The sequence below is a fragment of the Pseudophryne corroboree genome, chromosome 4 (genome assembly GCF_028390025.1).
Source record: "Pseudophryne corroboree isolate aPseCor3 chromosome 4, aPseCor3.hap2, whole genome shotgun sequence".
Classification (NCBI taxonomy): Eukaryota; Metazoa; Chordata; class Amphibia; order Anura; family Myobatrachidae; genus Pseudophryne; species Pseudophryne corroboree.
This window is the reverse complement of record NC_086447.1, coordinates 20577014-20603570: the sequence shown is the minus strand read 5'-3', so window position 1 is coordinate 20603570 and position 26557 is coordinate 20577014. Positions and strand designations below refer to the sequence as shown.

The 26557-nt window shown below is 38.1% G+C and overlaps 16 non-coding genes across 16 annotated transcripts; all 16 read left to right on the top strand.

Annotated features, from left to right (window-relative positions):
- The first annotated feature begins 819 nt into the window (after positions 1-819).
- Positions 820-901, top strand: TRNAS-CGA (transfer RNA serine (anticodon CGA)). Its single transcript has one exon. It is a non-coding gene; the product is annotated as a tRNA-Ser (tRNA).
- A 7145-nt stretch (positions 902-8046) lies between these two features.
- Positions 8047-8128, top strand: TRNAS-CGA (transfer RNA serine (anticodon CGA)). Its single transcript has one exon. It is a non-coding gene; the product is annotated as a tRNA-Ser (tRNA).
- A 1231-nt stretch (positions 8129-9359) lies between these two features.
- Positions 9360-9441, top strand: TRNAS-CGA (transfer RNA serine (anticodon CGA)). Its single transcript has one exon. It is a non-coding gene; the product is annotated as a tRNA-Ser (tRNA).
- Positions 9442-10672: 1231 nt separating this feature from the next.
- Positions 10673-10754, top strand: TRNAS-CGA (transfer RNA serine (anticodon CGA)). Its single transcript has one exon. It is a non-coding gene; the product is annotated as a tRNA-Ser (tRNA).
- Positions 10755-11985: 1231 nt separating this feature from the next.
- TRNAS-CGA (transfer RNA serine (anticodon CGA)) lies at positions 11986-12067 on the top strand. The gene has a single exon. It is a non-coding gene; the product is annotated as a tRNA-Ser (tRNA).
- A 1231-nt stretch (positions 12068-13298) lies between these two features.
- On the top strand, positions 13299-13380 carry TRNAS-CGA (transfer RNA serine (anticodon CGA)). The gene has a single exon. It is a non-coding gene; the product is annotated as a tRNA-Ser (tRNA).
- Positions 13381-14611: 1231 nt separating this feature from the next.
- On the top strand, positions 14612-14693 carry TRNAS-CGA (transfer RNA serine (anticodon CGA)). Its single transcript has one exon. It is a non-coding gene; the product is annotated as a tRNA-Ser (tRNA).
- Positions 14694-15924: 1231 nt separating this feature from the next.
- On the top strand, positions 15925-16006 carry TRNAS-CGA (transfer RNA serine (anticodon CGA)). The gene has a single exon. It is a non-coding gene; the product is annotated as a tRNA-Ser (tRNA).
- A 1231-nt stretch (positions 16007-17237) lies between these two features.
- Positions 17238-17319, top strand: TRNAS-CGA (transfer RNA serine (anticodon CGA)). The gene has a single exon. It is a non-coding gene; the product is annotated as a tRNA-Ser (tRNA).
- A 1231-nt stretch (positions 17320-18550) lies between these two features.
- TRNAS-CGA (transfer RNA serine (anticodon CGA)) lies at positions 18551-18632 on the top strand. Its single transcript has one exon. It is a non-coding gene; the product is annotated as a tRNA-Ser (tRNA).
- A 1231-nt stretch (positions 18633-19863) lies between these two features.
- Positions 19864-19945, top strand: TRNAS-CGA (transfer RNA serine (anticodon CGA)). Its single transcript has one exon. It is a non-coding gene; the product is annotated as a tRNA-Ser (tRNA).
- A 1231-nt stretch (positions 19946-21176) lies between these two features.
- Positions 21177-21258, top strand: TRNAS-CGA (transfer RNA serine (anticodon CGA)). Its single transcript has one exon. It is a non-coding gene; the product is annotated as a tRNA-Ser (tRNA).
- A 1231-nt stretch (positions 21259-22489) lies between these two features.
- Positions 22490-22571, top strand: TRNAS-CGA (transfer RNA serine (anticodon CGA)). Its single transcript has one exon. It is a non-coding gene; the product is annotated as a tRNA-Ser (tRNA).
- A 1231-nt stretch (positions 22572-23802) lies between these two features.
- TRNAS-CGA (transfer RNA serine (anticodon CGA)) lies at positions 23803-23884 on the top strand. The gene has a single exon. It is a non-coding gene; the product is annotated as a tRNA-Ser (tRNA).
- Positions 23885-25115: 1231 nt separating this feature from the next.
- TRNAS-CGA (transfer RNA serine (anticodon CGA)) lies at positions 25116-25197 on the top strand. The gene has a single exon. It is a non-coding gene; the product is annotated as a tRNA-Ser (tRNA).
- A 1231-nt stretch (positions 25198-26428) lies between these two features.
- Positions 26429-26510, top strand: TRNAS-CGA (transfer RNA serine (anticodon CGA)). Its single transcript has one exon. It is a non-coding gene; the product is annotated as a tRNA-Ser (tRNA).
- Positions 26511-26557: the final 47 nt, after the last annotated feature.

Sequence of the window (26557 nt, the reverse complement as noted above, 5' to 3'; positions counted from 1 at the left end):
AAAAGAAAAATAATTGTCTGTGCATACTCTCATGTAGCACAATTATCTTCACTAGCTCAAAAGGGCCGCTCATTGTCCAAAATGGATTGTCAAATCAGAGCAAACAATGGAATATCCCCATCATTCCTTGAACACTTGATTAGTTTACAAAACAAGCAAAATTCAAAAGAGTGTAGAAGGTTTGATAGGCTCAAGCATCTCTAATCTTGATGTAAGTTTGGCTACACTAAAAAATCTATTGAAAGTGCTTTCCAAACTAGCTCTGCAGCCAGTTGATCGTATTTGCACAAATATAAGTCAAACTATTAGTGATATTTTCCAAATGATTAAACATGACAATTTGTGTGATAAAGCAACACAGGAATAAGTAGTTGAATCTCTTTTGTGTAGTGAAATAATTTTTCATTTTGCTTGGAAAGTTGATAATGTTTAAAATTAACACTCAATCATTTTAATTGCACGTAATATCACAGGTGTACAATCGTGGAATCCTTCGATATCTCAGCTGGTAGAGAGGAGGACTGTAAAGGAGATTGGTACAGAAATCCTAAGGTCGCTGCTTCATTTCCGGCTCGAAGGATGCCGCTTTTGATAAACTTAGATGTCAGTACTGACATTTTATAAACCCAAAACTATACCAAGTATAAAGCATTCTCCAAGTTATATTTTAAAAATCATTAACGCAGGCCACTGTGGTCAGGATTAACTTCCCATTTAAATCATCTCTGATACAATATTACTTCAGTCATCCTCACAGCCTGAAATGAAGTAGCTCAACCCATAGAGAAACTTTTGTGAAAACATCACATTGCATGAGAGGTAGTCGTGGCCGAGTGGTTAAGGCGATGGACTCGAAATCCATTGGGGTCTCCCCGCGCAGGTTCAAATCCTGCCGACTACGACCACATGGTTGTTTAATTTATCAGAAAATTTGCTAAAAGTTTGAAACCAGTGATGTTCAGGGTGAGTCAGGCACTGGCACATCAAAATCTTTAGGATGCCTGCCTGTTCTCTCTTTCTCTATCCCCCATTCTCCTCCTCTCCTTGAGACTGAGCCCAGGAATCTCAGCAGCCATACTAAGTAGCATTTATTAATTACAAATGCATTTTGAATGTCAAATTTGTAAGAAAGTTTTGTACATTTAGCAAAATATCAAATTCATTTGAAAGAAAATGATGTCCACTCAAAGTAAAAAGAGCTTTGGTTACTTTCAATGCACAACATTTTACTTTCAAATCGTGTCAGATGACTTTCAGTGCTAATTATTATATCATTAACCTCTCCTTTATTAAAAATTGTGCTTTAATGCAAAAAAAGAAAAATAATTGTCTGTGCATACTCTCATGTAGCACAATTATCTTCACTAGCTCAAAAGGGCCGCTCATTGTCCAAAATGGATTGTCAAATCAGAGCAAACAATGGAATATCCCCATCATTCCTTGAACACTTGATTAGTTTACAAAACAAGCAAAATTCAAAAGAGTGTAGAAGGTTTGATAGGCTCAAGCATCTCTAATCTTGATGTAAGTTTGGCTACACTAAAAAATCTATTGAAAGTGCTTTCCAAACTAGCTCTGCAGCCAGTTGATCGTATTTGCACAAATATAAGTCAAACTATTAGTGATATTTTCCAAATGATTAAACATGACAATTTGTGTGATAAAGCAACACAGGAATAAGTAGTTGAATCTCTTTTTGTCACGAACCGGTCTCTCACCTCTGCGGGTTCTGGGGTTCATCCATTGCCAGTGCGGTTGCTTGCGGTGCTGTGCGCCCGTGTGGGGACACGGCGTGATCAATGGCACAGGTGATGCAGAGTCTGGGAACTGTGAGTGCGGGGACCAAATGGCCTAAGGCACTGCGGTGTGTCTGCTGTATAGGAGGTGGCCATGTTGGAGACCAAATAGCTAATACAGAGCACTTGTGAAAACACCTGTGGGCAGGTGTAAGCCAATCCCGTGCTTGTGCTGCCTTTAAGTAGGCTGGGATTATGTTACTCTGGGCCAGTGCTTTGTTGTATCAAAGCTGTGCTCTAGCTCTGAACTCTCTCCGTGCATTCCTGTGTGATTCCCGTGGTCCAGATATCGCCTCCGTTCCCAGAGGTCCGTTTGCAGCCTTCACTGCCAAAGATCTACCGGCTCTCCATTGTGCTATCAGTCAATTGCACACCTATTGGAAATACTTGGATTCCCAGTGTCCTGCATGAGGTTACCTTGTCAGTCTGCCTATCCTACAAAGTCTGCAGGATCTCATTTCTCTCAGCTGTTCGTTTGTTCAACTCTGCATTTAACCCATTCATCACCTTGTCTTCTACTACAGTTTCACAGTGATCTCCGGAACCCGCAAGTAACCCAATTCAGTACTTTTTGCTATGTTGTCATTACAAGGATAATTCATCACAGTCTCTCAGTTAACTCTCAAAGCTTCATTGCTAATCCTTACAGTTATCTCTTCATGTCTGCATTATCCAGTTAATAACATTCTACAGTTCAGCATCAAAGTTTGTTTATATTTGCTATGTTGTCATAACAAGGATAATTCTTCACAGTCTCTCAGTTAACTCTCAAAACTCCATTGCAAATCCTTACAGTTATCTCTTCATGTCTGCATTATCCAGTTAATAACATTCTACAGTTCAGCATCAAAGTTTGTTTATATTTGCTATGTTGTCATAACAAGGATAATTCTTCACAGTCTCTCAGTTAACTCTCAAAACTCCATTGCAAATCCTTACAGTTATCTCTTCATGTCTGCATTATCCAGTTAATCACATTCTGCAGTTCTGCATCAAAGCTTGTTTATATTTGGACAATCCAACATTTATTCATCAGCTTGTTTTGCATATGTTTCCATGAACATTTCTTTTATTTATTTTTGAGTTTTCTCTTGCATATTATTCCTGCAATACTTCAGTATAATATGATGATTACCAACTTGTCAGTTAACCCTTTACTGAATTATTATTTTGAATAAATATATGAATCGGAACTTTCTTCGTCCTCCCTGCTTTCTTCATAGCCCAGCACCTACACCTGTGGTTGGTTCCGGGTTAACGGATTCACAAAAACACCCGGGCCTGACAGTAAGCACTGGCCACATGGATCCGTCAAGTGACCAATTCGCAGGAGGCGGTGCTACGTCAGATATCCTTTCCCGTCTGGAAAATCAGGAGTCTATACAGACACAAATAGTGCAGTTTATGCAAACTATGGCAGACCGTTTAGAGACTCTTCATACGGCTATTAAAACGTTCCAAGTCCAGAGTCCAACCCTGGATGTCCCAGTTACCACTACAGCTTCTCCTGTGACGCTACCTACGTCCCGCTTGCAGTTACCCTCTCCGAGTAAGTTTGACGGAACCCCAAAACTTTGCAGAGGATTCCTGAATCAATGCGAGATCCAGTTCGAACTGTTGTCCTCCAGTTTCCCATCAGCTCGTTCTAAAGTTGCATATATTATTGCCCTCCTCTCCGGTCAGGCTCTGGAGTGGGCATCACCATTATGGGAGAGAGGTGATCCTATCCTCTCTAATTACAAAGAGTTCGTATCTTCCTTCCGGAGAATCTTTGACGAACCAGGCAGGACCACCTCAGCATCCTTGGAGATTCTCCGTCTACGTCAAGGTTTACGTCCTGTCAGTCAATATATTATTCAGTTTCGCACGTTGTTTTCAGAGTTAAACTGGAATGAGGAGGCCCTGATCGCCGCGTTTTGGAATGGACTTTCAGAGAGAATCAAGGATGATTTAACTATCCGGGATGTGCCAATTAAACTGGATGAATTGATTTCTCTCTGTAACAAATTTGACCTACGTCACAGGGAGCGATGTTTAGAGAAATCCAGGGCAGAGCGATCCAGTCCACGTGATCATCCTAGACCTCGACAAGATTCTTCATCACAGTCTCCAGTAATGACTGAAGAACCTATGCAGATTGGGCGCTCTCGCCTCACAGAGGAGGAACGACTTCGTCGTTGACAGGGTAACCTCTGCATGTACTGTGGGTCCTCCGAACATTTAGTTAAATTCTGCAAACTCCGACCGGGAAACTCTCGCCTCCTAGCTTATTCAAGAGAGGTTAAGCTAGGAGTTACTCTAGAATCACGTTCTGGGAAAGAGCCGACCTTGTCTATTCAATTAGAAGTTCCAAGTTCTACAGTGAAAGTTTCAGCTCTCCTAGATTCCGGGGCAGCCGAGAACTTCATCTCCTCAGCCTTTGTCATGCGGTCTAAAGTTCGAACCATGCCTCTGGAAGCAGCAGTTGCCGTTACAGCAGTGGATGGAAGTCGAATTCCAGATGGTATAATTACTCATCGAACCGTATGTCTCAAGATGAAAGTTGGTGAGCTCCATTCCGAATACCTCTCCTTCTACGTGATTCCCAAAGCCTCTCAAGATGTGATACTTGGTTTACCTTGGCTGCAGAAACATAATCCTCAACTCAATTGGCAAACCATGGAAGTCCTTTCATGGGGTAAATCTTGTACCAAGGACTGTGTAGCTGCAATTGTACCTCTTCGGTCAATTAGCCTTTCCGATCTACCTCCGGTGTATCAATCCCTTGCGGATGTTTCCAGTAAGCAAGCAGCAGACTCTCTACCTCCTCATAGTGAATGGGACTGCCCAGTCGTCCTGGTTCCGGGCAAGACCCCTCCTAGGGGACAAATTCATCCGCTATCCATCCCAGAGACGCGAGCTATCCGGGATTGGTCCACTCCTACAACTCTCAAGGGGATTCAGCGATTTCTTGGCTTTGCTAATTTCTATAGGAGATTCATTAAGAATTATTCTACGTTAGCTGCTCCTATCACAGCCCTAACTCGCAAGGGAGCAAATCCTACGAACTGGTCTTCTGAAGCAATCAAAGCCTTCTCTGATTTAAAGCAAGCCTTTGTGTCAGCCCCCATTCTTCGACAGCCTGAGTTGAATCGTCCCTTTCTATTAGAGGTGCATGCATCTACAGAAGCAGTAGGAGCTGTGTTGTCACAAGTCTTTGAAGATAAAAAGGTCCATCCCTGCGGATATTTCTCCCGTAAGTTCCTCCCGGCAGAACGTAATTATGCAATCGGTGACCAAGAGTTACTTGCCATCAAGTTGGCATTTGAGGAGTGGAGATACCTTCTAGAAGGAGCTCAACATCGCATTACAGTTTATACTGATCATAAGAATCTTCTATATCTGCAGTCAGCTCAGTGTTTGAATCCACGACAAGCTCGATGGGCGCTTTTCTTCTCACGATTTGATTTCAAACTCACCTATCGTCCAGGGTCTCAGAACAAAAAGGCAGATGCCCTTTCCCGGCCCTTTGCTTCTTCTGAATTAAATGATGCTACCACGAATCAAGCCATTGTGAATCCTACGTCCTTTTTAATGACTCGAACCTCTCCAGTTCCTCCGCCTGGCAAGACCTTTGTTGCCACAAGTCTCCGAAAACGGCTGCTTACCTGGGCTCACTCCTCTTCCTTCATGGGTCATCATGGGGTTCTAAAGACTCTCGAATTTATTCAACAGTCTTATTGGTGGCCACGTCTCAAAGCCGATGTCCAAGAGTTTATAGCAGCATGTCCTAAATGTGCCCAACATAAGAGTCCAAGAAGTTCTCCACCAGAGTTTCATCCTTTGCCAGCCCTAGAGGTTCCAGCAGCAGATCAAGAGCTTCAACGTCTATCTAGCATCTGGAGTTGTGTACGTAAGTCCTTGGTCAAAACTTCCACTCGTTATAAATCTTTTGCAGATAGAAAACGTAAAGCTGTACCGAATTACTAAGTGGGAGACCAAGTTTGGATTTCTACGCGCAATCTCAAGTTCAAAGTTCCTTCTAAGAAATTTGCTCTCAGGTTTATTGGTCCATTTCCCATTGTAAAGGTACTCAACCTTGTGTCATACAAAGTCAAATTGCCACCGTCTTTGAGAATTCCTAACGCCTTTCATACATCTTTACTGAAGCCTTTGATTCTCAATAAGTTCCGTACTACCCAGTCCAAATCTCCTAAAGTTCACTCTTTGCAGAATGAGGAATTTGAAGTTAAAGAGATTGTCGACTCACGTTCCCGATATGGTTGTTTACAGTTTCTGGTCGACTGGAAGGGTTACGGTCCGGAGGAGAGATCCTGGGTTTTCTCTGAAGATGTTCATGCTCCAAGACTGGTACAGAAATACTTCTCCAAAAATCCTGACAAGGTTCAAAGGTGTTCGGAGACCACCCGTAGAAGAGGGGGTACTGTCACGAACCGGTCTCTCACCTCTGCGGGTTCTGGGGTTCATCCATTGCCAGTGCGGTTGCTTGCGGTGCTGTGCGCCCGTGTGGGGACACGGCGTGATCAATGGCACAGGTGATGCAGAGTCTGGGAACTGTGAGTGCGGGGACCAAATGGCCTAAGGCACTGCGGTGTGTCTGCTGTATAGGAGGTGGCCATGTTGGAGACCAAATAGCTAATACAGAGCACTTGTGAAAACACCTGTGGGCAGGTGTAAGCCAATCCCGTGCTTGTGCTGCCTTTAAGTAGGCTGGGATTATGTTACTCTGGGCCAGTGCTTTGTTGTATCAAAGCTGTGCTCTAGCTCTGAACTCTCTCCGTGCATTCCTGTGTGATTCCCGTGGTCCAGATATCGCCTCCGTTCCCAGAGGTCCGTTTGCAGCCTTCACTGCCAAAGATCTACCGGCTCTCCATTGTGCTATCAGTCAATTGCACACCTATTGGAAATACTTGGATTCCCAGTGTCCTGCATGAGGTTACCTTGTCAGTCTGCCTATCCTACAAAGTCTGCAGGATCTCATTTCTCTCAGCTGTTCGTTTGTTCAACTCTGCATTTAACCCATTCATCACCTTGTCTTCTACTACAGTTTCACAGTGATCTCCGGAACCCGCAAGTAACCCAATTCAGTACTTTTTGCTATGTTGTCATTACAAGGATAATTCATCACAGTCTCTCAGTTAACTCTCAAAGCTTCATTGCTAATCCTTACAGTTATCTCTTCATGTCTGCATTATCCAGTTAATAACATTCTACAGTTCAGCATCAAAGTTTGTTTATATTTGCTATGTTGTCATAACAAGGATAATTCTTCACAGTCTCTCAGTTAACTCTCAAAACTCCATTGCAAATCCTTACAGTTATCTCTTCATGTCTGCATTATCCAGTTAATAACATTCTACAGTTCAGCATCAAAGTTTGTTTATATTTGCTATGTTGTCATAACAAGGATAATTCTTCACAGTCTCTCAGTTAACTCTCAAAACTCCATTGCAAATCCTTACAGTTATCTCTTCATGTCTGCATTATCCAGTTAATCACATTCTGCAGTTCTGCATCAAAGCTTGTTTATATTTGGACAATCCAACATTTATTCATCAGCTTGTTTTGCATATGTTTCCATGAACATTTCTTTTATTTATTTTTGAGTTTTCTCTTGCATATTATTCCTGCAATACTTCAGTATAATATGATGATTACCAACTTGTCAGTTAACCCTTTACTGAATTATTATTTTGAATAAATATATGAATCGGAACTTTCTTCGTCCTCCCTGCTTTCTTCATAGCCCAGCACCTACACCTGTGGTTGGTTCCGGGTTAACGGATTCACAAAAACACCCGGGCCTGACACTTTTGTGTAGTGAAATCATTTTTCATTTTGCTTGGAAAGTTGATAATGTTTAAAATTAACACTCAATCATTTTAATTGCACGTAATATCACAGGTGTACAATCGTGGAATCCTTCGATATCTCAGCTGGTAGAGAGGAGGACTGTAAAGGAGATTGGTACAGAAATCCTAAGGTCGCTGCTTCATTTCCGGCTCGAAGGATGCCGCTTTTGATAAACTTAGATGTCAGTACTGACATTTTATAAACCCAAAACTATACCAAGTATAAAGCATTCTCCAAGTTATATTTTAAAAATCATTAACGCAGGCCACTGTGGTCAGGATTAACTTCCCATTTAAATCATCTCTGATACAATATTACTTCAGTCATCCTCACAGCCTGAAATGAAGTAGCTCAACCCATAGAGAAACTTTTGTGAAAACATCACATTGCATGAGAGGTAGTCGTGGCCGAGTGGTTAAGGCGATGGACTCGAAATCCATTGGGGTCTCCCCGCGCAGGTTCAAATCCTGCCGACTACGACCACATGGTTGTTTAATTTTTCAGAAAATTTGCTAAAAGCTTGAAACCAGTGATGTTCAGGGTGAGTCAGGCACTGGCACATCAAAATCTTTAGGATGCCTGCCTGTTCTCTCTTTCTCTATCCCCCATTCTCCTCCTCTCCTTGAGACTGAGCCCAGGAATCTCAGCAGCCATACTAAGTAGCATTTATTAATTACAAATGCATTTTGAATGTCAAATTTGTAAGAAAGTTTTGTACATTTAGCAAAATATCAAATTCATTTGAAAGAAAATGATGTCCACTCAAAGTAAAAAGAGCTTTGGTTACTTTCAATGCACAACATTTTACTTTCAAATCATGTCAGATGACTTTCAGTGCTAATTATTATATCATTAACCTCTCCTTTATTAAAAATTGTGCTTTAATGCAAAAAAAGAAAAATAATTGTCTGTGCATACTCTCATGTAGCACAATTATCTTCACTAGCTCAAAAGGGCCGCTCATTGTCCAAAATGGATTGTCAAATCAGAGCAAACAATGGAATATCCCCATCATTCCTTGAACACTTGATTAGTTTACAAAACAAGCAAAATTCAAAAGAGTGTAGAAGGTTTGATAGGCTCAAGCATCTCTAATCTTGATGTAAGTTTGGCTACACTAAAAAATCTATTGAAAGTGCTTTCCAAACTAGCTCTGCAGCCAGTTGATCGTATTTGCACAAATATAAGTCAAACTATTAGTGATATTTTCCAAATGATTAAACATGACAATTTGTGTGATAAAGCAACACAGGAATAAGTAGTTGAATCTCTTTTGTGTAGTGAAATCATTTTTCATTTTGCTTGGAAAGTTGAGAATGTTTAAAATTAACATGCAATCATTTTAATTGCACGTAATATCACAGGTGTACAATCGTGGAATCCTTCGATATCTCAGCTGGTAAAGCGGAGTACTGTAAAGGAGATTGGTACAGAAATCCTAAGGTCGCTGCTTCATTTCCGGCTCGAAGGATGCCGCTTTTGATAAACTTAGATGTCAGTACTGACATTTTATAAACCCAAAACTATACCAAGTATAAAGCATTCTCCAAGTTATATTTTAAAAATCATTAACGCAGGCCACTGTGGTCAGGATTAACTTCCCATTTAAATCATCTCTGAAACAATATTACTTCAGTCATCCTCACAGCCTGAAATGAAGTAGCTCAACCCATAGAGAAACTTTTTTGAAAACATCACATTGCATGAGAGGTAGTCGTGGCCGAGTGGTTAAGGTGATGGACTCGAAATCCATTGGGGTCTCCCCGCGCAGGTTCAAATCCTGCCGACTACAACCACATGGTTGTTTAATTTTTCAGAAAATTTGCTAAAAGCTTGAAACCAGTGATGTTCAGGGTGAGTCAGGCACTGGCACATCAAAATCTTTAGGATGCCTGCCTGTTCTCTCTTTCTCTATCCCCCATTCTCCTCCTCTCCTTGAGACTGAGCCCAGGAATCTCAGCAGCCATACTAAGTAGCATTTATTAATTACAAATGCATTTTGAATGTCAAATTTGTAAGAAAGTTTTGTACATTTAGCAAAATATCAAATTCATTTGAAAGAAAATGATGTCCACTCAAAGTAAAAAGAGCTTTGGTTACTTTAAATGCACAACATTTTACTTTCAAATCGTGTCAGATGACTTTCAGTGCTAATTATTATATCATTAACCTCTCCTTTATTAAAAATTGTGCTTTAATGCAAAAAAAGAAATTTAATTGTCTGTGCATACTCTCATGTAGCACAATTATCTTCACTAGCTCAAAAGGGCCGCTCATTGTCCAAAATGGATTGTCAAATCAGAGCAAACAATGGAATATCCCCATCATTCCTTGAACACTTGATTAGTTTACAAAACAAGCAAAATTCAAAAGAGTGTAGAAGGTTTGATAGGCTCAAGCATCTCTAATCTTGATGTAAGTTTGGCTACACTAAAAAATCTATTGAAAGTGCTTTCCAAACTAGCTCTGCAGCCAGTTGATCGTATTTGCACAAATATAAGTCAAACTATTAGTGATATTTTCCAAATGATTAAACATGACAATTTGTGTGATAAAGCAAAACAGGAATAAGTAGTTGAATCTCTTTTGTGTAGTGAAATCATTTTTCATTTTGCTTGGAAAGTTGATAATGTTTAAAATTAACACTCAATCATTTTAATTGCACGTAATATCACAGGTGTACAATCGTGGAATCCTTCGATATCTCAGCTGGTAGAGAGGAGGACTGTAAAGGAGATTGGTACAGAAATCCTAAGGTCGCTGCTTCATTTCCGGCTCGAAGGATGCCGCTTTTGATAAACTTAGATGTCAGTACTGACATTTTATAAACCCAAAACTATACCAAGTATAAAGCATTCTCCAAGTTATATTTTAAAAATCATTAACGCAGGCCACTGTGGTCAGGATTAACTTCCCATTTAAATCATCTCTGATACAATATTACTTCAGTCATCCTCACAGCCTGAAATGAAGTAGCTCAACCCATAGAGAAACTTTTGTGAAAACATCACATTGCATGAGAGGTAGTCGTGGCCGAGTGGTTAAGGCGATGGACTCGAAATCCATTGGGGTCTCCCCGCGCAGGTTCAAATCCTGCCGACTACGACCACATGGTTGTTTAATTTTTCAGAAAATTTGCTAAAAGCTTGAAACCAGTGATGTTCAGGGTGAGTCAGGCACTGGCACATCAAAATCTTTAGGATGCCTGCCTGTTCTCTCTTTCTCTATCCCCCATTCTCCTCCTCTCCTTGAGACTGAGCCCAGGAATCTCAGCAGCCATACTAAGTAGCATTTATTAATTACAAATGCATTTTGAATGTCAAATTTGTAAGAAAGTTTTGTACATTTAGCAAAATATCAAATTCATTTGAAAGAAAATGATGTCCACTCAAAGTAAAAAGAGCTTTGGTTACTTTCAATGCACAACATTTTACTTTCAAATCATGTCAGATGACTTTCAGTGCTAATTATTATATCATTAACCTCTCCTTTATTAAAAATTGTGCTTTAATGCAAAAAAAGAAAAATAATTGTCTGTGCATACTCTCATGTAGCACAATTATCTTCACTAGCTCAAAAGGGCCGCTCATTGTCCAAAATGGATTGTCAAATCAGAGCAAACAATGGAATATCCCCATCATTCCTTGAACACTTGATTAGTTTACAAAACAAGCAAAATTCAAAAGAGTGTAGAAGGTTTGATAGGCTCAAGCATCTCTAATCTTGATGTAAGTTTGGCTACACTAAAAAATCTATTGAAAGTGCTTTCCAAACTAGCTCTGCAGCCAGTTGATCGTATTTGCACAAATATAAGTCAAACTATTAGTGATATTTTCCAAATGATTAAACATGACAATTTGTGTGATAAAGCAACACAGGAATAAGTAGTTGAATCTCTTTTGTGTAGTGAAATCATTTTTCATTTTGCTTGGAAAGTTGATAATGTTTAAAATTAACACTCAATCATTTTAATTGCACGTAATATCACAGGTGTACAATCGTGGAATCCTTCGATATCTCAGCTGGTAAAGCGGAGTACTGTAAAGGAGATTGGTACAGAAATCCTAAGGTCCCTGCTTCATTTCCGGCTCGAAGGATGCCGCTTTTGATAAACTTAGATGTCAGTACTGACATTTTATAAACCCAAAACTATACCAAGTATAAAGCATTCTCCAAGTTATATTTTAAAAATCATTAACGCAGGCCACTGTGGTCAGGATTAACTTCCCATTTAAATCATCTCTGAAACAATATTACTTCAGTCATCCTCACAGCCTGAAATGAAGTAGCTCAACCCATAGAGAAACTTTTGTGAAAACATCACGTTGCATGAGAGGTAGTCGTGGCCGAGTGGTTAAGGTGATGGACTCGAAATTCATTTGGGTCTCCCCGCGCAGGTTCAAATCCTGCCGACTACAACCACATGGTTGTTTAATTTTTCAGAAAATTTGCTAAAAGCTTGAAACCAGTGATGTTCAGGGTGAGTCAGGCACTGGCACATCAAAATCTTTAGGATGCCTGCCTGTTCTCTCTTTCTCTATCCCCCATTCTCCTCCTCTCCTTGAGACTGAGCCCAGGAATCTCAGCAGCCATACTAAGTAGCATTTATTAATTACAAATGCATTTTGAATGTCAAATTTGTAAGAAAGTTTTGTACATTTAGCAAAATATCAAATTCATTTGAAAGAAAATGATGTCCACTCAAAGTAAAAAGAGCTTTGGTTACTTTAAATGCACAACATTTTACTTTCAAATCGTGTCAGATGACTTTCAGTGCTAATTATTATATCATTAACCTCTCCTTTATTAAAAATTGTGCTTTAATGCAAAAAAAGAAAAATAATTGTCTGTGCATACTCTCATGTAGCACAATTATCTTCACTAGCTCAAAAGGGCCGCTCATTGTCCAAAATGGATTGTCAAATCAGAGCAAACAATGGAATATCCCCATCATTCCTTGAACACTTGATTAGTTTACAAAACAAGCAAAATTCAAAAGAGTGTAGAAGGTTTGATAGGCTCAAGCATCTCTAATCTTGATGTAAGTTTGGCTACACTAAAAAATCTATTGAAAGTGCTTTCCAAACTAGCTCTGCAGCCAGTTGATCGTATTTGCACAAATATAAGTCAAACTATTAGTGATATTTTCCAAATGATTAAACATGACAATTTGTGTGATAAAGCAACACAGGAATAAGTAGTTGAATCTCTTTTGTGTAGTGAAATCATTTTTCATTTTGCTTGGAAAGTTGATAATGTTTAAAATTAACACTCAATCATTTTAATTGCACGTAATATCACAGGTGTACAATCGTGGAATCCTTCGATATCTCAGCTGGTAAAGCGGAGTACTGTAAAGGAGATTGGTACAGAAATCCTAAGGTCCCTGCTTCATTTCCGGCTCGAAGGATGCCGCTTTTGATAAACTTAGATGTCAGTACTGACATTTTATAAACCCAAAACTATACCAAGTATAAAGCATTCTCCAAGTTATATTTTAAAAATCATTAACGCAGGCCACTGTGGTCAGGATTAACTTCCCATTTAAATCATCTCTGAAACAATATTACTTCAGTCATCCTCACAGCCTGAAATGAAGTAGCTCAACCCATAGAGAAACTTTTGTGAAAACATCACGTTGCATGAGAGGTAGTCGTGGCCGAGTGGTTAAGGTGATGGACTCGAAATTCATTGGGGTCTCCCCGCGCAGGTGCAAATCCTGCCGACTACAACCACATGGTTGTTTAATTTTTCAGAAAATTTGCTAAAAGCTTGAAACCAGTGATGTTCAGGGTGAGTCAGGCACTGGCACATCAAAATCTTTAGGATGCCTGCCTGTTCTCTCTTTCTCTATCCCCCATTCTCCTCCTCTCCTTGAGACTGAGCCCAGGAATCTCAGCAGCCATACTAAGTAGCATTTATTAATTACAAATGCATTTTGAATGTCAAATTTGTAAGAAAGTTTTGTACATTTAGCAAAATATCAAATTCATTTGAAAGAAAATGATGTCCACTCAAAGTAAAAAGAGCTTTGGTTACTTTAAATGCACAACATTTTACTTTCAAATCGTGTCAGATGACTTTCAGTGCTAATTATTATATCATTAACCTCTCCTTTATTAAAAATTGTGCTTTAATGCAAAAAAAGAAAAATAATTGTCTGTGCATACTCTCATGTAGCACAATTATCTTCACTAGCTCAAAAGGGCCGCTCATTGTCCAAAATGGATTGTCAAATCAGAGCAAACAATGGAATATCCCCATCATTCCTTGAACACTTGATTAGTTTACAAAACAAGCAAAATTCAAAAGAGTGTAGAAGGTTTGATAGGCTCAAGCATCTCTAATCTTGATGAAAGTTTGGCTACACTAAAAAATCTATTGAAAGTGCTTTCCAAACTAGCTCTGCAGCCAGTTGATCATATTTGCACAAATATAAGTCAAATTATTAGTGATATTTTCCAAATGATTAAACATGACAATTTGTGTGATAAAGCAAAACAGGAATAAGTAGTTGAATCTCTTTTGTGTAGTCAAATCATTTTTCATTTTGCTTGGAAAGTTGATAATGTTTAAAATTAACACTCAATCATTTTAATTGCACGTAATATCACAGGTGTACAATCGTGGAATCCTTCGATATCTCAGCTGGTAGAGCGGAGGACTGTAAAGGAGATTGGTACAGAAATCCTAAGGTCGCTGCTTCATTTCCGGCTCGAAGGATGACGCTTTTGATAAACTTAGATGTCAGTACTGACATTTTATAAACCCAAAACTATACCAAGTATAAAGCATTCTCCAAGTTATATTTTAAAAATCATTAACGCAGGCCACTGTGGTCAGGATTAACTTCCCATTTAAATCATCTCTGATACAATATTACTTCAGTCATCCTCACAGCCTGAAATGAAGTAGCTCAACCCATAGAGAAACTTTTGTGAAAACATCACATTGCATGAGAGGTAGTCGTGGCCGAGTGGTTAAGGCGATGGACTCGAAATCCATTGGGGTTTCCCCGCGCAGGTTCAAATCCTGCCGACTACGACCACATGGTTGTTTAATTTTTCAGAAAATTTGCTAAAAGCTTGAAACCAGTGATGTTCAGGGTGAGTCAGGCACTGGCACATCAAAATCTTTAGGATGCCTGCCTGTTCTCTCTTTCTCTATCCCCCATTCTCCTCCTCTCCTTGAGACTGAGCCCAGGAATCTCAGCAGCCATACTAAGTAGCATTTATTAATTACAAATGCATTTTGAATGTCAAATTTGTAAGAAAGTTTTGTACATTTAGCAAAATATCAAATTCATTTGAAAGAAAATGATGTCCACTCAAAGTAAAAAGAGCTTTGGTTACTTTCAATGCACAACATTTTACTTTCAAATCGTGTCAGATGACTTTCAGTGCTAATTATTATATCATTAACCTCTCCTTTATTAAAAATTGTGCTTTAATGCAAAAAAAGAAAAATAATTGTCTGTGCATACTCTCATGTAGCACAATTATCTTCACTAGCTCAAAAGGGCCGCTCATTGTCCAAAATGGATTGTCAAATCAGAGCAAACAATGGAATATCCCCATCATTCCTTGAACACTTGATTAGTTTACAAAACAAGCAAAATTCAAAAGAGTGTAGAAGGTTTGATAGGCTCAAGCATCTCTAATCTTGATCTAAGTTTGGCTACACTAAAAAATCTATTGAAAGTGCTTTCCAAACTAGCTCTGCAGCCAGTTGATCGTATTTGCACAAATATAAGTCAAACTATTAGTGATATTTTCCAAATGATTAAACATGACAATTTGTGTGATAAAGCAACACAGGAATAAGTAGTTGAATCTCTTTTGTGTAGTGAAATCATTTTTCATTTTACTTGGAAAGTTGATAATGTTTAAAATTAACACTCAATCATTTTAATTGCACGTAATATCACAGGTGTACAATCGTGGAATCCTTCGATATCTCAGCTGGTAGAGAGGAGGACTGTAAAGGAGATTGGTACAGAAATCCTAAGGTCGCTGCTTCATTTCCGGCTCGAAGGATGCCGCTTTTGATAAACTTAGATGTCAGTACTGACATTTTATAAACCCAAAACTAAACCAAGTATAAAGCATTCTCCAAGTTATATTTTAAAAATCATTAACGCAGGCCACTGTGGTCAGGATTAACTTCCCATTTAAATCATCTCTGATACAATATTACTTCAGTCATCCTCACAGCCTGAAATGAAGTAGCTCAACCCATAGAGAAACTTTTGTGAAAACATCACATTGCATGAGAGGTAGTCGTGGCCGAGTGGTTAAGGCGATGGACTCGAAATCCATTGGGGTCTCCCCGCGCAGGTTCAAATCCTGCCGACTACGACCACATGGTTGTTTAATTTATCTGAAAATTTGCTAAAAGCTTGAAACCAGTGATGTTCAGGGTGAGTCAGGCACTGGCACATCAAAATCTTTAGGATGCCTGCCTGTTCTCTCTTTCTCTATCCCCCATTCTCCTCCTCTCCTTGAGACTGAGCCCAGGAATCTCAGCAGCCATACTAAGTAGCATTTATTAATTACAAATGCATCTTGAATGTCAAATTTGTAAGAAAGTTTTGTACATTTAGCAAAATATCAAATTCATTTGAAAGAAAATGATGTCCACTCAAAGTAAAAAGAGCTTTGGTTACTTTCAATGCACAACATTTTACTTTCAAATCGTGTCAGATGACTTTCAGTGCTAATTATTATATCATTAACCTCTCCTTTATTAAAAATTGTGCTTTAATGCAAAAAAAGAAAAATAATTGTCTGTGCATACTCTCATGTAGCACAATTATCTTCACTAGCTCAAAAGGGCCGCTCATTGTCCAAAATGGATTGTCAAATCAGAGCAAACAATGGAATATCCCCATCATTCCTTGAACACTTGATTAGTTTACAAAACAAGCAAAATTCAAAAGAGTGTAGAAGGTTTGATAGGCTCAAGCATCTCTAATCTTGATGTAAGTTTGGCTACACTAAAAAATCTATTGAAAGTGCTTTCCAAACTAGCTCTGCAGCCAGTTGATCGTATTTGCACAAATATAAGTCAAACTATTAGTGATATTTTCCAAATGATTAAACATGACAATTTGTGTGATAAAGCAACACAGGAATAAGTAGTTGAATCTCTTTTGTGTAGTGAAATCATTTTTCATTTTGCTTGGAAAGTTGATAATGTTTAAAATTAACACTCAATCATTTTAATTGCACGTAATATCACAGGTGTACAATCGTGGAATCCTTCGATATCTCAGCTGGTAAAGCGGAGTACTGTAAAGGAGATTGGTACAGAAATCCTAAGGTCCCTGCTTCATTTCCGGCTCGAAGGATGCCGCTTTTGATAAACTTAGATGTCAGTACTGACATTTTATAAACCCAAAACTATACCAAGTATAAAGCATTCTCCAAGTTATATTTTAAAAATCATTAACGCAGGCCACTGTGGTCAGGATTAACTTCCCATTTAAATCATCTCTGAAACAATATTACTTCAGTCATCCTCACAGCCTGAAATGAAGTAGCTCAACCCATAGAGAAACTTTTGTGAAAACATCACGTTGCATGAGAGGTAGTCGTGGCCGAGTGGTTAAGGTGATGGACTCGAAATTCATTGGGGTCTCCCCGCGCAGGTTCAAATCCTGCCGACTACAACCACATGGTTGTTTAATTTTTCAGAAAATTTGCTAAAAGCTTGAAACCAGTGATGTTCAGGGTGAGTCAGGCACTGGCACATCAAAATCTTTAGGATGCCTGCCTGTTCTCTCTTTCTCTATCCCCCATTCTCCTCCTCTCCTTGAGACTGAGCCCAGGAATCTCAGCAGCCATACTAAGTAGCATTTATTAATTACAAATGCATTTTGAATGTCAAATTTGTAAGAAAGTTTTGTACATTTAGCAAAATATCAAATTCATTTGAAAGAAAATGATGTCCACTCAAAGTAAAAAGAGCTTTGGTTACTTTAAATGCACAACATTTTACTTTCAAATCGTGTCAGATGACTTTCAGTGCTAATTATTATATCATTAACCTCTCCTTTATTAAAAATTGTGCTTTAATGCAAAAAAAGAAAAATAATTGTCTGTGCATACTCTCATGTAGCACAATTATCTTCACTAGCTCAAAAGGGCCGCTCATTGTCCAAAATGGATTGTCAAATCAGAGCAAACAATGGAATATCCCCATCATTCCTTGAACACTTGATTAGTTTACAAAACAAGCAAAATTCAAAAGAGTGTAGAAGGTTTGATAGGCTCAAGCATCTCTAATCTTGATGTAAGTTTGGCTACACTAAAAAATCTATTGAAAGTGCTTTCCAAACTAGCTCTGCAGCCAGTTGATCGTATTTGCACAAATATAAGTCAAACTATTAGTGATATTTTCCAAATGATTAAACATGACAATTTGTGTGATAAAGCAACACAGGAATAAGTAGTTGAATCTCTTTTGTGTAGTGAAATCATTTTTCATTTTGCTTGGAAAGTTGATAATGTTTAAAATTAACACTCAATCATTTTAATTGCACGTAATATCACAGGTGTACAATCGTGGAATCCTTCGATATCTCAGCTGGTAAAGCGGAGTACTGTAAAGGAGATTGGTACAGAAATCCTAAGGTCCCTGCTTCATTTCCGGCTCGAAGGATGCCGCTTTTGATAAACTTAGATGTCAGTACTGACATTTTATAAACCCAAAACTATACCAAGTATAAAGCATTCTCCAAGTTATATTTTAAAAATCATTAACGCAGGCCACTGTGGTCAGGATTAACTTCCCATTTAAATCATCTCTGAAACAATATTACTTCAGTCATCCTCACAGCCTGAAATGAAGTAGCTCAACCCATAGAGAAACTTTTGTGAAAACATCACGTTGCATGAGAGGTAGTCGTGGCCGAGTGGTTAAGGCGATGGACTCGAAATTCATTGGGGTCTCCCCGCGCAGGTGCAAATCCTGCCGACTACAACCACATGGTTGTTTAATTTTTCAGAAAATTTGCTAAAAGCTTGAAACCAGTGATGTTCAGGGTGAGTCAGGCACTGGCACATCAAAATCTTTAGGATGCCTGCCTGTTCTCTCTTTCTCTATCCCCCATTCTCCTCCTCTCCTTGAGACTGAGCCCAGGAATCTCAGCAGCCATACTAAGTAGCATTTATTAATTACAAATGCATTTTGAATGTCAAATTTGTAAGAAAGTTTTGTACATTTAGCAAAATATCAAATTCATTTGAAAGAAAATGATGTCCACTCAAAGTAAAAAGAGCTTTGGTTACTTTAAATGCACAACATTTTACTTTCAAATCGTGTCAGATGACTTTCAGTGCTAATTATTATATCATTAACCTCTCCTTTATTAAAAATTGTGCTTTAATGCAAAAAAAGAAAAATAATTGTCTGTGCATACTCTCATGTAGCACAATTATCTTCACTAGCTCAAAAGGGCCGCTCATTGTCCAAAATGGATTGTCAAATCAGAGCAAACAATGGAATATCCCCATCATTCCTTGAACACTTGATTAGTTTACAAAACAAGCAAAATTCAAAAGAGTGTAGAAGGTTTGATAGGCTCAAGCATCTCTAATCTTGATGTAAGTTTGGCTACACTAAAAAATCTATTGAAAGTGCTTTCCAAACTAGCTCTGCAGCCAGTTGATCGTATTTGCACAAATATAAGTCAAACTATTAGTGATATTTTCCAAATGATTAAACATGACAATTTGTGTGATAAAGCAACACAGGAATAAGTAGTTGAATCTCTTTTGTGTAGTGAAATCATTTTTCATTTTGCTTGGAAAGTTGATAATGTTTAAAATTAACACTCAATCTTTTTAATTGCACGTAATATCACAGGTGTACAATCGTGGAATCCTTCGATATCTCAGCTGGTAAAGCGGAGTACTGTAAAGGAGATTGGTACAGAAATCCTAAGGTCCCTGCTTCATTTCCGGCTCGAAGGATGCCGCTTTTGATAAACTTAGATGTCAGTACTGACATTTTATAAACCCAAAACTATACCAAGTATAAAGCATTCTCCAAGTTATATTTTAAAAATCATTAACGCAGGCCACTGTGGTCAGGATTAACTTCCCATTTAAATCATCTCTGAAACAATATTACTTCAGTCATCCTCACAGCCTGAAATGAAGTAGCTCAACCCATAGAGAAACTTTTGTGAAAACATCACGTTGCATGAGAGGTAGTCGTGGCCGAGTGGTTAAGGCGATGGACTCGAAATTCATTGGGGTCTCCCCGCGCAGGTGCAAATCCTGCCGACTACAACCACATGGTTGTTTAATTTTTCAGAAAATTTGCTAAAAGCTTGAAACCAGTGATGTTCAGGGTGAGTCAGGCACTGGCACATCAAAATCTTTAGGATGCCTGCCTGTTCTCTCTTTCTCTATCCCCCATTCTCCTCCTCTCCTTGAGACTGAGCCCAGGAATCTCAGCAGCCATACTAAGTAGCATTTATTAATTACAAATGCATTTTGAATGTCAAATTTGTAAGAAAGTTTTGTACATTTAGCAAAATATCAAATTCATTTGAAAGAAAATGATGTCCACTCAAAGTAAAAAGAGCTTTGGTTACTTTAAATGCACAACATTTTACTTTCAAATCGTGTCAGATGACTTTCAGTGCTAATTATTATATCATTAACCTCTCCTTTATTAAAAATTGTGCTTTAATGCAAAAAAAGAAAAATAATTGTCTGTGCATACTCTCATGTAGCACAATTATCTTCACTAGCTCAAAAGGGCCGCTCATTGTCCAAAATGGATTGTCAAATCAGAGCAAACAATGGAATATCCCCATCATTCCTTGAACACTTGATTAGTTTACAAAACAAGCAAAATTCAAAAGAGTGTAGAAGGTTTGATAGGCTCAAGCATCTCTAATCTTGATGTAAGTTTGGCTACACTAAAAAATCTATTGAAAGTGCTTTCCAAACTAGCTCTGCAGCCAGTTGATCGTATTTGCACAAATATAAGTCAAATTATTAGTGATATTTTCCAAATGATTAAACATGACAATTTGTGTGATAAAGCAACACAGGAATAAGTAGTTGAATCTCTTTTGTGTAGTGAAATCATTTTTCATTTTACTTGGAAAGTTGATAATGTTTAAAATTAACACTCAATCATTTTAATTGCACGTAATATCACAGGTGTACAATCGTGGAATCCTTCGATATCTCAGCTGGTAGAGAGGAGGACTGTAAAGGAGATTGGTACAGAAATCCTAAGGTCGCTGCTTCATTTCCGGCTCGAAGGATGCCGCTTTTGATAAACTTAGATGTCAGTACTGACATTTTATAAACCCAAAACTAAACCAAGTATAAAGCATTCTCCAAGTTATATTTTAAAAATCATTAACGCAGGCCACTGTGGTCAGGATTAACTTCCCATTTAAATCATCTCTGATACAATATTACTTCAGTCATCCTCACAGCCTGAAATGAAGTAGCTCAACCCATAGAGAAACTTTTGTGAAAACATCACATTGCATGAGAGGTAGTCGTGGCCGAGTGGTTAAGGCAATGGACTCGAAATCCATTGGGGTCTCCCCGCGCAGGTTCAAATCCTGCCGACTACGACCACATGGTTGTTTAATTTATCAGAAAATTTGCTAAAAGCTTGAAACCAGTGATGTTCAGGGTGAGTCAGGCACTGGCACATCAAAATCTTTAGGATGCCTGCCTGTTCTCTCTTTCTCTATCCCCCATTCTCCTCCTCTCCTTGAGACTGAGCCCAGGAATCTCAGCAGCCATACTAAGTAGCATTTATTAATTACAAATGCATCTTGAATGTCAAATTTGTAAGAAAGTTTTGTACATTTAGCAAAATATCAAATTCATTTGAAAGAAAATGATGTCCACTCAAAGTAAAAAGAGCTTTGGTTACTTTCAATGCACAACATTTTACTTTCAAATCGTGTCAGATGACTTTCAGTGCTAATTATTATATCATTAACCTCTCCTTTATTAAAAATTGTGCTTTAATGCAAAAAAAGAAAAATAATTGTCTGTGCATACTCTCATGTAGCACAATTATCTTCACTAGCTCAAAAGGGCCGCTCATTGTCCAAAATGGATTGTCAAATCAGAGCAAACAATGGAATATCCCCATCATTCCTTGAACACTTGATTAGTTTACAAAACAAGCAAAATTCAAAAGAGTGTAGAAAGTTTGATAGGCTCAAGCATCTCTAATCTTGATGTAAGTTTGGCTACACTAAAAAATCTATTGAAAGTGCTTTCCAAACTAGCTCTGCAGCCAGTTGATCGTATTTGCACAAATATAAGTCAAACTATTAGTGATATTTTCCAAATGATTAAACATGACAATTTGTGTGATAAAGCAACACAGGAATAAGTAGTTGAATCTCTTTTGTGTAGTGAAATCATTTTTCATTTTGCTTGGAAAGTTGATAATGTTTAAAATTAACACTCAATCATTTTAATTGCACGTAATATCACAGGTGTACAATCGTGGAATCCTTCGATATCTCAGCTGGTAGAGAGGAGGACTGTAAAGGAGATTGGTACAGAAATCCTAAGGTCGCTGCTTCATTTCCGGCTCGAAGGATGACGCTTTTGATAAACTTAGATGTCAGTACTGACATTTTATAAACCCAAAACTATACCAAGTATAAAGCATTCTCCAAGTTATATTTTAAAAATCATTAACGCAGGCCACTGTGGTCAGGATTAACTTCCCATTTAAATCATCTCTGATACAATATTACTTCAGTCATCCTCACAGCCTGAAATGAAGTAGCTCAACCCATAGAGAAACTTTTTTGAAAACATCACATTGCATGAGAGGTAGTCGTGGCCGAGTGGTTAAGGTGATGGACTCGAAATCCATTGGGGTCTCCCCGCGCAGGTTCAAATCCTGCCGACTACGACCACATGGTTGTTTAATTTTTCAGAAAATTTGCTAAAAGCTTGAAACCAGTGATGTTCAGGGTGAGTCAGGCACTGGCACATCAAAATCTTTAGGATGCCTGCCTGTTCTCTCTTTCTCTATCCCCCATTCTCCTCCTCTCCTTGAGACTGAGCCCAGGAATCTCAGCAGCCATACTAAGTAGCATTTATGAATTACAAATGCATTTTGAATGTCAAATTTGTAAGAAAGTTTTGTACATTTAGCAAAATATCAAATTCATTTGAAAGAAAATGATGTCCACTCAAAGTAAAAAGAGCTTTGGTTACTTTCAATGCACAACATTTTACTTTCAAATCATGTCAGATGACTTTCAGTGCTAATTATTATATCATTAACCTCTCCTTTATTAAAAATTGTGCTTTAATGCAAAAAAAGAAAAATAATTGTCTGTGCATACTCTCATGTAGCACAATTATCTTCACTAGCTCAAAAGGGCCGCTCATTGTCCAAAATGGATTGTCAAATCAGAGCAAACAATGGAATATCCCCATCATTCCTTGAACACTTGATTAGTTTACAAAACAAGCAAAATTCAAAAGAGTGTAGAAGGTTTGATAGGCTCAAGCATCTCTAATCTTGATGTAAGTTTGGCTACACTAAAAAATCTATTGAAAGTGCTTTCCAAACTAGCTCTGCAGCCAGTTGATCGTATTTGCACAAATATAAGTCAAACTATTAGTGATATTTTCCAAATGATTAAACATGACAATTTGTGTGATAAAGCAACACAGGAATAAGTAGTTGAATCTCTTTTGTGTAGTGAAATCATTTTTCATTTTGCTTGGAAAGTTGATAATGTTTAAAATTAACACTCAATCATTTTAATTGCACGTAATATCACAGGTGTACAATCGTGGAATCCTTCGATATCTCAGCTGGTAAAGCGGAGTACTGTAAAGGAGATTGGTACAGAAATCCTAAGGTCCCTGCTTCATTTCCGGCTCGAAGGATGCCGCTTTTGATAAACTTAGATGTCAGTACTGACATTTTATAAACCCAAAACTATACCAAGTATAAAGCATTCTCCAAGTTATATTTTAAAAATCATTAACGCAGGCCACTGTGGTCAGGATTAACTTCCCATTTAAATCATCTCTGAAACAATATTACTTCAGTCATCCTCACAGCCTGAAATGAAGTAGCTCAACCCATAGAGAAACTTTTGTGAAAACATCACGTTGCATGAGAGGTAGTCGTGGCCGAGTGGTTAAGGTGATGGACTCGAAATTCATTGGGGTCTCCCCGCGCAGGTTCAAATCCTGCCGACTACAACCACATGGTTGTTTAATTTTTCAGAAAATTTGCTAAAAGCTTGAAACCAGTGATGTTCAGGGTGAGTCAGGCACTGGCACATCAAAATCTTTAGGATGCCTGCCTGTTCTCTCTTTCTCTATCCCCAATTCTCCTCCTCTCCTTGAGACTGAGCCCAGGAATCTCAGCAGCCATACTAAGTAGCATTTATTAATTACAAATGCATTTTGAATGTCAAATTTGTAAGAAAGTTTTGTACATTTAGCAAAATATCAAATTCATTTGAAAGAAAATGATGTCCACTCAAAGTAAAAAGAGCTTTGGTTACTTTAAATGCACAACATTTTACTTTCAAATCGTGTCAGATGACTTTCAGTGCAAATTATTATATCATTAACCTCTCCTTTATTAAAAATTGTGCTTTAATGCAAAAAAAGAAAAATAATTGTCTGTGCATACTCTCATGTAGCACAATTATCTTCACTAGCTCAAAAGGGCCGCTCATTGTCCAAAATGGATTGTCAAATCAGAGCAAACAATGGAATATCCCCATCATTCCTTGAACACTTGATTAGTTTACAAAACAAGCAAAATTCAAAAGAGTGTAGAAGGTTTGATAGGCTCAAGCATCTCTAATCTTGATGTAAGTTTGGCTACACTAAAAAATCTATTGAAAGTGCTTTCCAAACTAGCTCTGCAGCCAGTTGATCGTATTTGCACAAATATAAGTCAAACTATTAGTGATATTTTCCAAATGATTAAACATGACAATTTGTGTGATAAAGCAACACAGGAATAAGTAGTTGAATCTCTTTTGTGTAGTGAAATCATTTTTCATTTTGCTTGGAAAGTTGATAATGTTTAAAATTAACACTCAATCTTTTTAATTGCACGTAATATCACAGGTGTACAATCGTGGAATCCTTCGATATCTCAGCTGGTAAAGCGGAGTACTGTAAAGGAGATTGGTACAGAAATCCTAAGGTCCCTGCTTCATTTCCGGCTCGAAGGATGCCGCTTTTGATAAACTTAGATGTCAGTACTGACATTTTATAAACCCAAAACTATACCAAGTATAAAGCATTCTCCAAGTTATATTTTAAAAATCATTAACGCAGGCCACTGTGGTCAGGATTAACTTCCCATTTAAATCATCTCTGAAACAATATTACTTCAGTCATCCTCACAGCCTGAAATGAAGTAGCTCAACCCATAGAGAAACTTTTGTGAAAACATCACGTTGCATGAGAGGTAGTCGTGGCCGAGTGGTTAAGGTGATGGACTCGAAATTCATTGGGGTCTCCCCGCGCAGGTGCAAATCCTGCCGACTACAACCACATGGTTGTTTAATTTTTCAGAAAATTTGCTAAAAGCTTGAAACCGGTGATGTTCAGGGTGAGTCAGGCACTGGCACATCAAAATCTTTAGGATGCCTGCCTGTTCTCTCTTTCTCTATCCCCCATTCTCCTCCTCTCCTTGAGACTGAGCCCAGGAATCTCAGCAGCCATACTAAGTAGCATTTATTATTTACAAATGCATTTTGAATGTCAAATTTGTAAGAAAGTTTTGTACATTTAGCAAAATATCAAATTCATTTGAAAGAAAATGATGTCCACTCAAAGTAAAAAGAGCTTTGGTTACTTTAAATGCACAACATTTTACTTTCAAATCGTGTCAGATGACTTTCAGTGCTAATTATTATATCATTAACCTCTCCTTTATTAAAAATTGTGCTTTAATGCAAAAAAAGAAAAATAATTGTCTGTGCATACTCTCATGTAGCACAATTATCTTCACTAGCTCAAAAGGGCCGCTCATTGTCCAAAATGGATTGTCAAATCAGAGCAAACAATGGAATATCCCCATCATTCCTTGAACACTTGATTAGTTTACAAAACAAGCAAAATTCAAAAGAGTGTAGAAGGTTTGATAGGCTCAAGCATCTCTAATCTTGATGTAAGTTTGGCTACACTAAAAAATCTATTGAAAGTGCTTTCCAAACTAGCTCTGCAGCCAGTTGATCGTATTTGCACAAATATAAGTCAAATTATTAGTGATATTTTCCAAATGATTAAACATGACAATTTGTGTGATAAAGCAAAACAGGAATAAGTAGTTGAATCTCTTTTGTGTAGTCAAATCATTTTTCATTTTGCTTGGAAAGTTGATAATGTTTAAAATTAACACTCAATCATTTTAATTGCACGTAATATCACAGGTGTACAATCGTGGAATCCTTCGATATCTCAGCTGGTAGAGCGGAGGACTGTAAAGGAGATTGGTACAGAAATCCTAAGGTCGCTGCTTCATTTCCGGCTCGAAGGATGCCGCTTTTGATAAACTTAGATGTCAGTACTGACATTTTATAAACCCAAAACTATACCAAGTATAAAGCATTCTCCAAGTTATATTTTAAAAATCATTAACGCAGGCCACTGTGGTCAGGATTAACTTCCCATTTAAATCATCTCTGATACAATATTACTTCAGTCATCCTCACAGCCTGAAATGAAGTAGCTCAACCCATAGAGAAACTTTTGTGAAAACATCACATTGCATGAGAGGTAGTCGTGGCCGAGTGGTTAAGGCGATGGACTCGAAATCCATTGGGGTCTCCCCGCGCAGGTTCAAATCCTGCCGACTACGACCACATGGTTGTTTAATTTTTCAGAAAATTTGCTAAAAGCTTGAAA